This window comes from Bison bison, unplaced genomic scaffold (assembly GCF_000754665.1).
Source record: "Bison bison bison isolate TAMUID 2011002044 unplaced genomic scaffold, Bison_UMD1.0 scf7180017864537, whole genome shotgun sequence".
Taxonomy (NCBI): domain Eukaryota; kingdom Metazoa; phylum Chordata; class Mammalia; order Artiodactyla; family Bovidae; genus Bison; species Bison bison.
In genome coordinates, this window is record NW_011495085.1 from 6,685,479 (window position 1) to 6,695,805 (window position 10,327).

The following is a 10,327-nucleotide window of genomic DNA, read 5'->3' on the forward strand; positions in this document are numbered from 1 at the left end:
ATTAAAAAAATGCTAAAAAGTCAAGGATGCATATAAACCTACCCCTACAAATAATGAAAACTAGCCACACAGGTCCAGTGATCTCCAGTGATTGTTTCTGGAAGCTGCTCTGAGATCGAAGTTGGAGCTCATTCAGATCACTATAGTTTCTAAAGAATAATATAGTGACAGACTGGTTGCACCCAGGGCTCACAACCTCAACTATAACATCAGTGCCAGCCTCTCCTATGTAAACATTCAGACCATTGTGTTTAAACACAGATGCCACCAAAGGCCTCCACTTCACTCAACATGTTCTCATTGTAAGGACTTGGAGATTTATCTTTCCAGAGGACGTGAATCAGAAGCTTTACATCCGATTATGGAGGCTCCATGAATATTGAAGAAAGAGCTCTGGGGACTTCCCCAATGGTCCAGTTTTTAGGACTCTGCGCTTCCACTGCAGGGAGTTAGGGCTTGATCCCTGGTCAGGGAGCTAAGATCCAAAAAACCACACAGTATAGCCAAAAAAAAATTAAATAAAAACTGTCACGCAAGTGTATGTTCCTCGGTTCTATGTCTCGTCACAACAAAGATTTGGAGCAACGAACATTAAAGCCCTCAGTGCATCACAGCTCTCAGATCTTGGACAAACTACAGTTTGCTACAGTTCTTAAGCAAATCAGTGTTACAGCTCTATTTTATTTAGAAGATAGCAGGAGAGAAAGAGAGAGAGAGAGAGAGAAGAGTGCATGTACGCGGGAGAGAGAGTCCTTGAGAAAGTGCTTTGGCTCCTCCTTTTATATGTTTTTTTCCTCCACCTGGGCCTGCCCTATGCAAAGGAGTGCTGTTTGTTCTGCCTGAAATCTTCATTCTGGTCCTTGGACCTTCCTTTGACCTTCCTTGTCTTTTAGCCACCACCATTTTGGACTCCTTTTCCCTATTCTACCTACCTAACAAAAACTAAAAAGAAGAAAATAAAGCTCTGTTTACAGGTCTTCTTAATTATATTCTTCTAATGACATGAAGGAACAAGTGGAGAGAAGCCCTGTGTCTCCATAAAGACCAGACCAGAGCCAGGTACACCCTTTCTTTATATAGAGCAATCGCTGAATGGCGTTTTTTTCCTACCTGTGCACTGCTTTGTTTTTGTTTTGTTTTGTTTGTTTGTTTTTTTGCTGGAAAAGACCTTTGAACTATTATGATTTCAAGATTAACCCAGTGGTTTAAATTCTTATAATGTTTCTGTAACAAATACAAGTTACTAAAAAGAAAAAAGTCTGCAAAGTTAAAGAGAGTCATTGTTTTGTCTGGTGTGTGAAATCACACATTAAAGAACTTAGTGATTAAAAGTGTGGATTTGGAAGTTCTGATGCCCTGGATTCAATTCTGCTGTGTTGGTTTTGATAGCTTATTGGGAATGACATCAAATCTTAATCTCTGAAGAAGAAGATTTAGCTTTGGGACCAGGGACCAGGCTTGATCACTAAAGAGCTTTTGTATAAAAGAGTTTTATTTGTATAAAAAGGGACAGAGAGAGCATCTGACACAGATATCAGGAGGGGGATGGAGAGTGCCCCCCTCGCTAGTCTAAGCAAGGAAGTTGTATGCTTTTTAACTGGTTATTACAATAAATCAAAAGAATATCTCAAGGTTGTAAAGATCTTACCAGACTCACTCCCACAATTTACATTTTAATATAACAAGATTAGAACTTAGCAATATAAAGATTTTACCAGACCCATTCCCATAATATACATTTTAAGATAACAGAATTCAGTTCAGTTCAGTTCAGTTGCTCAGTCGTGTCTGACTCTTGGTGACCCCATGAATCGCAACACGCCAGGCCTCCCTGTCCATCACAAACTCCCGGAGTTCGTCGTCAGAAGGTTTTCAAGAAGGAGAAACTATCCTCCAGCAGGATACATTGTTGTTATATAATCCTCACTAAGGAGTGGAGGGGGGAAAAAAAAATGTCCTTTCCCCCTCCTTGAGAATTCCAGACCCCTATCTACTGCTTGAGAACCCCAGACTCCTTTCTCCTCCTCGGGGACCCGGGGCTTCTTATCAAACTGCGTAAGAATTGACTCTCTTTTTTTACCTGTGATCTTGAGCAAGAAAGAAGTTTCTAGAAGCTTCAGTCCCTCTTCTTTGGAAAGAGGATCAAATAAGCATAGTTACAAATTTTTCAGAAGCTTTACACCAAATAGGCAGTTATTTTAAAACTACTTTTCAGGAACTGTATACAATAAAATCTATAAAATTTATTTGTGTGCATGGACAAAGACAAGATCGTAGCCAGTAATGATTGTGTGATCAGTTCCATTCACTCTCAAAGGAAGAATGGGTAAAGTGATTGTGAAGATGATCAAGATGGTAATATAAGCTATAAAATGTTATTGGATAGAGATATTACTTTTATCATAATTAAATTTTAATCAAACTTAGGACTTTGCAGTCACACACCCAATGCTTGGAAATGTCAGCTTTTAATTTCATATATTATTTGCTCTTTTTTAAAAAATAATTTGAGCCTTTATTCAAAAAAATATAATTTCTTGCTGACCACCTGTGTTTCAACGACAGAGCAAAAGACTATGTGGACACTATAATTCTCATAAATTAAACCCAATTCTGATTTACTAAAGGAATAACACACTCTCAAACATATTCCAAAACCATTCACACTTACATATTGTTGCCACCTATCTAGAAACACTTTCTGGGTCCCAAAGATAAAAGTTAAAGACACAGAATAATGGTGAGGGAAGAAAGGAGATTTTTCCTTGGTTTTGCTTCAACCAGAAGAGAAGTGAAAAATCAGCAGATGGAGTGGAAGCCAACTGAGCTTGGAAAACCAAGCAAGTAGGTGAATCTCAGATCACTCTCTGCCTAAATATGTTATTTCCATTTCACAGTAACTACAAGCTCTTCCAGGCTGACACTGGCAAGAATCCCAACCACAGATTCAGCATCACTGCTTTGGAATTCCAGACATACCTAGGGGCTTTATCTCTCTCTAAGAAGAGTTTTGACCCCAGAGAGGGAAACTACAGACAGGAATCATCAAGAAAACCCAGCCATGACTACACACAAAATGCGCCAAGCCTTCCACCTGCCATTACGGATCTGGCATGGATTGTGTGCCAGGAATAGACGCTTTTGGCCCACTCTACCATTTGTAGTCTCAGTCATCCTGGCTATCAACTTTGAGCTTATCCACCCCCCCACCCCCCCACCCCCACCCAGAAAACAGACTTCTTCATAAAATGGTAACTCTCAAGACAAACATTTCATGATGGACCTAGAAAAGGTCTCATCAAAAATGATCTGTGACATTTTGGTCCTATGCTTATATGTATCCCCTAAGGCACCATTTGCTATTGACTTTGTAAATCAAGGGACAGTGAGTATATAAAAAATTCAGAAAGAAATATATCTGTTAAACACCTTCATATATTATTTGGCTCCACTAATCTCTACATGTGTAAATAATAAAAGCAAGATATACAAGGTATTCTTAAATAACTTTTAGTAAAAAGTAAAAATATTGACAGATATAAAAGTTTGGCTCTATGATTTTGTAACCTTAATATAAAAAATTTTCATTATTTTATTTCATATATATGTTTTATTGATTAAAAGCAGAAACCTGGAATTCAACCTCCAGAACTAGAATCTTGATTCAGTCCATTTTCTAGAATTTTATATTTTTGTTATTCAAACAATTACTAAAAGAAAGATACTGTGCCAGGCACCTTGTCTAGAAAGATGACACTCCTTACAGATAAATAAGCATGTGAACATGTATAATTCAAAATAAAGATTTATAAATTAATAAAAACTATGTGGGACATCCCCAGTGGTCCAATGGTCAAGAATCTGCCTTCCATTGTAGGGGATGCCCGTCCGATTCCTGGTCAAGGAACTAAGATCCCACATGCCTGCCATGAGGCAACTAATCTTCCATGCCACAACTAGAAAGCCCACAAGATGCAACTGCTGAGTCTGTGCAGCCAAATAATAATAATAATAGAACTGCAATAATAATAATAAACTATACTATTTTATATAAAATTATATAAGCCCCTTAGGTATGTCTGGAATTCCAGAACAGTGATGCTGAAAGTCACTCAGTCGTGTCTGACTCTTCGACCCAATGGACTATAGTGTCTATGGAATTCTCCAAGCCAGAATACTGGACTGGGTAGCCTTTCCTTTCTCCAGGGGATCTTCCCAACCCAAGGATCAAACCCAGGTATCCCATGTTGCAGGTGGATTATTAACCAGCTGAGCCACAAGGGAAATCCAAAAATACTGGAGAGGCTGGCCTATCCCTTCTCCAGGGGGTCTTCCTGACCCACAAATTGATCCTGGGTCTCCTGTATTGCAGGCAGATTCTTTGCCAACTGAGCCATCATGGAAGCTCTGATATGGTATAGAAAGGAACATTAGATACAATAGGCCTCCTTCTAAACCGGACATTGATCTCTCTCTCTCTCTCTCTCTCTCTCTCTCTGAAAGTCGCTCAGTTGTGTCCAACTCTTTGAGACCCCATGGATTATACAGTCCCTGCAATTCTCCAGGACAGAATACTGGAGTAGATAGCTTTTATCTTCTCCAGGGGATCTTCCCACCCAGGGACAAACCCAGGTCTTCAGCATCGCAGGTGGATTCTTAACCAGCTGAGCCACAAGGACTGATATAGGAGATGCCATTTTGACAAGCTGACTGCTTCCCTAATTATCCCCAGAGAGTTTCCTTGACTTCCTGAGAAGAAAAAAGCTTTACTCGAGATGGAGGGTAGCCAGTCTCATGGCTGCCTGTTAAGGAGGATAGTTAGGCTTACTTGCCATGACATCTTAAGGCAATCTTAAGGCAAATGACTTAGCAGTCCCTGGACCTACCTGCCTTTGAAATCCTGAAGAGTCCTTGAGCGTTTTTATAAGACAAAAACACAAAACTTCATCTGAGAAGACTTGAATTTAATAAACAGTCACAAGAAAAGCATGGCATAACAAGGACTGAGTCATGGAATTCCCTTGAATGTATTCATGTATTACAACAAGGAGAGGAAAATTAGAGTTCAGCTCTTACATCCTACTCTATGCTATACAAATTTTAACATTCTTAATATCCTACAACATCAGAAAATACAAGAAGATTCCTCTTACTGTCCCAAAGGGGAAAGTGAAGTTATAATACTCACCACTGTCAATCAACTGCAAAGTATAAGGGGGCATTTCACTTCAGGGAGAAAAACCACAACCGGTTATGTCTATGGAGCACGTCCATTAACCATGGTATTCCCCACTCCCTTCTCAGATGGTGGGGTTGTGGTTCAGGTGCCCCAGTTCTGCTGGGGCCATTCCAGTATTGCATAGAAATGGATTTCATTAACAGAACGTTAAGGAAATTCATGCTTTAAAATATCTCTGCACAACACAATTTTTAATCAAAGAATATGTCAAGCATACAAAGTTAACCCTAGCACAGAACATATTCCATATTTCTAAAACTATTATGTATTTCTTTTGTTAAAATTTCATCATTAAATCTTGATCCATTCTTTATCCTACTAAACCATGGTCTCCTCAGAAATAAGTCCTTTACTTGACCCTCTTTGTCTAACATCCCTTAATATCATCTCCATCATGTAGGCTTCCCCTATTCAAAAACTTACAAAGAACCTATAAAAACATTTAATTATAAATGTAAAATTGGGGTATTACAGGTTTCTATAAATATACAAATATGGTAGAATATTAGCATTTTCACTATTTGACTGTTTCTGATAAATTTTCAGATGCAGCAGAAATCATTCAAATATTTTAGAAACTGTAAACTCGGCATTTTATCCTATCTGACACAACATGTAGTCAGCATACATAATATTCAACATAAAATCTGAAACCATCCTTGATACATCACTCCAGGTAATACTCACAAGTAGGTGAACTGATTTTCAGATTAAATCTGCTGCAACCATTTCAGAATAAAGTGCCATATCTGAAATCTTAGCACATCTCTTATTTGAACACAAAGTACTTCAAACTGAGTCACTTTTCTCTGATTAAAGCCTTGGCAACCACCGAGTGCTTGCTTTTAACATATCAATTCAGAGACTTCAAGAATTCTACTTTTTCTACAGTTCACTCATGATTTCACAAGTAATTTTCAGATTTGAATTCAAGGGAGATCTATGCCAAGAGAGATCTATTTAAGGATGACCACTTTATTTTCCTATTTACTACTTTTTGCTGAAAAACGTATAAATATAAAAAGTACAAACAAGTATAGGCTTTCCTCGTAGCTCAGTTGGTAAAGAATCTACCTGCAATGCAGGAGACCAGGTCAACTCCTGAGTTGGGAATATCCCCTGGAGAAAGAAATGGCAACCCACTGAAGTATTTTTGCCTGGAGAATGCCATGGACAGAGGAGCCTGACAGGCTACAGTCCATGGGATCATAAGAGTCAGACATGATTTAATGACTAAACCACCGCCATGATTCAGAGGACTTATAAAACTGGATTTGACTTAGTCTTCTGCGGAGAAACTAAGGATGCCACCAGAAAAAGAAAGTAGCCTAGTGTGGTCCAGCACAACAGAAGCTTCTCATATTTTCTAGTATTTTCCCTTTTTGCAGAAACAACAGTCATTTCCAATACCATTTTAAGATATGGCTAATGAAGTGAGGAAATACAGGCCCTAGACTTGCTTACACTATGACAAACCTATACAACATATTAAAAAGCAAAGACATCACTTTATTGAAAAAGGTCCAAGTAGTCAAAGCTATGTTTTTTCCCAGTAGCTATGTTGGGATGTGAGAGTTGGACCATAAAGAAGGCTGAGCAACAAAGAACTGATGCTTTAGAACTGTGGTGCTGGAGAAGACTCTTGAGAGTGCCTGGACTTAAAGGACATGAAGCCAGTCAATTCTAAAGAAATCAACCTTGAATATATTGAAAGGACTGATACTAAAGCTAAAGCTCCAATACTTTGGCCACCTGATGTGAAGAGACAAGTCATTGGAAAAGACCCTGATGCTGGGAAAATTTGAAGGCAAAAGGAAAAGGGTGCAACAGAGGATGAGATGTTTAGAACATCACCCATTCAATGGCCATGATTTGGGTAAACTCCTGGTGATAGTGAAGGACAGGGAAGCCTGATGTGCTGCAGTCCATGGGGTAGCAGATAGTGGGATATGACTTACTTATTGAACAAAAACAACAAACCTGTTTAAAATTCAGTATGGGAAACTAAACACTTGACTCTGAGGATGATTCCCCATCTTGGTTAATCAGAATTTACTTTTTTCTTTAATCTTTTTTTTTTATTTTATTTTTAAACTTTACAAAGTTGTATTAGTTTTGCCAAATATCAAAATGAATCCGCCACAGGTATACGTGTGTTCCCCATCCTGAACCCTCCTCCCTCCCCATACCATCCCTCTGGGTCGTCCCAGTGCACTAGCCCCAAGCATCCAGTATCGTGCATCGAACCTGGACTGGCAACTCGTTTCATACATGATATTATACATGTTTCAATGCCCTTCTCCCAAATCTTCCCACCCTCTCCCTCTCCAACAGAGTCCATAAGACTGTTCTAGAATTTACTTTTAACTTATAAATCATGAATAATTGATTTCTTGTAAGGCAGAAAACACACCAAACAAATTTAAATAGGATGTTTTGTAAAAATCAGAGGAAATAGGCAAATACAATTGTTCATTGTAACACAGTCATGTCAAAATGATAGCCTTGGTTATCAAAAGGGTGCCACTTCTGTTTAGTACATTTTATTTAAGAAATACAGATATAGAAATATGTCAAAACTTGCTATGTTTTAGATTGCTATCAGTGGGAAATTGGCAAGATAAAAGAAGGATGTGTTGTGTTAGTCACTTAGTCATGTCCAACTCTTTGTGACACCACACACCATTGCCTGTCAGTATACTGTATCCATGGAATTCTCCAGGGAAGAATACTGGAGTGGATGGCCATTCCCTCTTCAGGGGATCTTCCTGACCCAGGGCTTGAACCCAGGTCTTCTGCACTTCAGGCAAATTGTTTACCACTGAGCAACTGAGGAAGCCCTAAAGTAAGAATGCCATCACTAAAATACAGTAACCCAGTTCTGTCCATCACAGCATAAGGTTCTTGTATTTTCAGCTACTTTTTAAACAGGAGTGATTCCCTGTTGATTTCTTGTTGGAAAGGGATGGTTTCTTAAATAATCATAGGAATATTTAAGTCAAAAAGAGAATTGCTTTAGTGCATTTGAACCAGAACTAATGATAAGAAATAACACCAATAGGGTGTTACCCTCTTATACTCACTAGTCAACTGTTAACATATGATGGATCATTAAAAAGGCAAGAGAGTTTCAGAGAAACATCTACTTTTGCTTTATTGACTACGCCAAATCTTTTGACTGTGTGGATCACAATAAAATGTGGAAAATTCTTAAAGAGATGGCAACACGAGACCACCTGACCTGCCTCTTGAGAAATCTATATGCAGGTCAAGAAGCAACAGTTAGAACCAGACATGGAACAGCGGACTTGTTCCAAATCAGGGAAAGAGTAAATCCAGGCTTTATATTGTCACTCTGCTTCTTTAACTTATATGCAGAGTACATCATGCTAAATGCCAGGATGGATGAAGCACAAGCTGAAATCAAAGTTGCTGGGACAAATATCAATAACTTCAGATATGCAGATAATATCACACTTATGGCAGAAAGTGAAGAACTAAAGAACCTCTTGATGAAAGTGAAAGAGGAGAGTGAAAAAGTTGGCTTAAAATTCAACATTCAAAACCTAAAGTCATGGAATCTGGTCCCATCACTTCATGGCAAATAGATGGGGAAGCAATGGAAACAGTGACAGAATTTATTTGGGGGGGGGGGATCCAAAATCACTGCAGGCATAAAATTAAAAGACGCTTACTCCTTGGAAGAAAAGCTATGACCAACCTAAACAGCATATTAAAAAATCAGAGACATTACTTTGCCACCAAAGGCCCATCTAGTCAAAGCTATGGTTTTTCCACTAGTCATGTATGGATGTGAGAGTTGGACTATGAAGAAGGCTGAGCTTTTGATGCTTTTGAACTGTGGGGTTGGAGAAGACTCTTGAGAATCCCTTGGACTGCAAGGATATCCAGCCAGCTAATCCTAAAGGAAATCAATCCTGAATATTCATTGAAACGACTGCTGCTGAAGCTGAAACTCCAATATTTTGGCCACCTCATGTGAAGAACTGACTCTTTGGAAAAGATCCTGATACTGGGAAATACTGAAGGTATGAGGAGAAGGGGATGACAGAGGATGTGATGGCTGGATGGTATTCCCAATGGGATGGACATGAGTTTGAGAAAACTCCGGGAGTTGCTGATGGACAGGGAAGCCTGGTGTACTGCAGTCCATGGGGTCACAAAGAGTTGGATACAACTGAGCAACTGAACTGAACTGAGTCAACTGTAAGTTGGGTCAATTTCTCCCACTTTGTAAAAGCACTGGAACCAAGAAATAGATAATTTCTTGAAATAGATTAAGTTTATTACACAAATCTACCTTTTTTGTTATTTGGGATTTAAAGTATGCAGCAATGAAATGCAAACAAGTAGAACTCAAATTGTGATTAAGATCAGATCAGATCAGATCAGTCGCTCAGACGTGTCGGACTCTTTGGGACCCCATGAATGGCAGCATGCCAGGCCTCCCTGTCCATCACCAACTCCCGGAATTCACTCAGACTCATGTCCATCAAGTCAATGATGCCATCCAGCCATCTCATACTCTGTCATCCCCTTCTCCTCTTGCCCCCAACCCCTCCCAGCATCAGAGTCTTTTCCAATGAGTCAACTCTTCGCATGAAGTGGCCAAAGTACTGCAGTTTCAGCTTTAGCATCATTCCTTCCAAAGAAATCCCAGGGCTGATCTCCTTCAGAATGGACTGGTTGGATCTCCTTGTAGTCCAAGGGACTCTCAAGAGTCTTCTCCAACACCACAGTTCAAAAGCATCAAATCTTTGGCACTCAGCCTTCTTCACAGTCCAACTCTTACATCCATACATGACCACAGGAAAAAACCATAGCCTTGACTAGATGGACCTTTGTTGGCAAAGTAATATCTCTGCTTTTGAATATGCTATCTAGGTTGGTCATAACTTTCTTTCCAAGGAGTAAGCATCTTTTAATTTCATGGCTGCAGTCACTATCTGCGGTGAATTTGGAGCCCAGAAAAATAAATTCTGACACTGTTTCCACTGTTTCCCCATCTATTTCCCATAAAGTGATGGGACCAGATGCCATGATCTTAGTTTTCTGAATGTTGAGCTT